At 38.3% G+C, this 1,117-nt stretch overlaps 1 non-coding gene across 1 annotated transcript; it reads left to right on the top strand.

Annotated features, from left to right (window-relative positions):
* Positions 1–571: 571 nt before the first annotated feature.
* Positions 572–678, top strand: LOC126008407 (U6 spliceosomal RNA). The gene has a single exon (XR_007495740.1). It is a non-coding gene; the product is annotated as a U6 spliceosomal RNA (small nuclear RNA).
* Positions 679–1,117: the final 439 nt, after the last annotated feature.

The raw sequence follows: 1,117 nt of genomic DNA, 5'->3' as shown, positions 1-1,117 counted from the left end.
GTGACCAAACCATATGTACTATATTTTCTGGCATATAAGACGACTGGATCTTTAAGACAAGCCCCTAATTTTTCATAGAGTTTGGGCTATATTCACCGTATAAGACTACTTCTCTTTTAACGCACACCCTCAAAGGTTAACAGTATATGTTTAATAAAGCTAGACTTTGGAGTGCCAACAATTATTTTAGATTTGTCATTTGTAGTGAGTGACTGTGATTTTTTAATTGTGATCTACATTGAGAGCAGGGAGAGGGGGCTCCTCCAAGAGCAGCTGGCTGGGGTGCAGTGATTAATAGGACAGCTAGGGGGAGACAGAGTGCCTCTTTTGTGTCCCATAAAAGCTGAACAGAGGACTGAGCACCAGAAAGCCGCATACTGAAAAATTAATCAGGACAAGCAAAGGACTGAGTGATGACACCTGGCAACTGGATGGGATGAGTAAGTAAGAGAGGGGCAGATTACTTATCCCTGAAGCTGGAGTAAGTTTCAGCATGCCGTAAACCAGTGTATAAAATGACCCCCGGTTTTTAAGAAGTTTTTATGGCCCCCCCCCAAAAAAAAGTTGTCTTGTGCTCACTTTGGCAGCACATATATTAAAATTGGAACAATACAGAGAAGATTAGCATGACCCCTGCGCAAGGATGACACGCAAATTCGTGAAGCGCTCCATATTAAAAAAACAAGTTGTCTTACATGCTGGAAAATATGATAACCCTAGTTACATGTGTGTGTATATTGGGGCACTTATTGTTACTTTATATGACTGTTACCTTAAGTGGGGGTAAAGGTTAAGCAGCATGAAACTCCTATATTTTATTATATCAACTCAAGTTGTTCTGTGCTTGCAGCTCTGACTTCTTTTTGTATGTAACATTTAAAAAGAGAGTTTTATATTCCATAACTAGCAAGTCTCATGCTCCTAAGGCTCAATTGGGTCACCAAGAGCCAGAGTTTTGTGTAAAAAGTTTAAGTAAATTCAGAAAAGATATTTGTTTAAAATGCACTGAGCCACAATCCCTTTGTTTATTAGAATCTGCTTGTCCAAGGATTAGTATATTTTCAGAGTAAAATAAGTTATTTAGAATTTAGTTGGAGACATAAATTGAGAGATTTAA

This window comes from Suncus etruscus, chromosome 4, assembly GCF_024139225.1.
Source record: "Suncus etruscus isolate mSunEtr1 chromosome 4, mSunEtr1.pri.cur, whole genome shotgun sequence".
Classification (NCBI taxonomy): domain Eukaryota; kingdom Metazoa; phylum Chordata; class Mammalia; order Eulipotyphla; family Soricidae; genus Suncus; species Suncus etruscus.
This window is presented reverse-complemented; position numbering and strand designations above follow the sequence as displayed.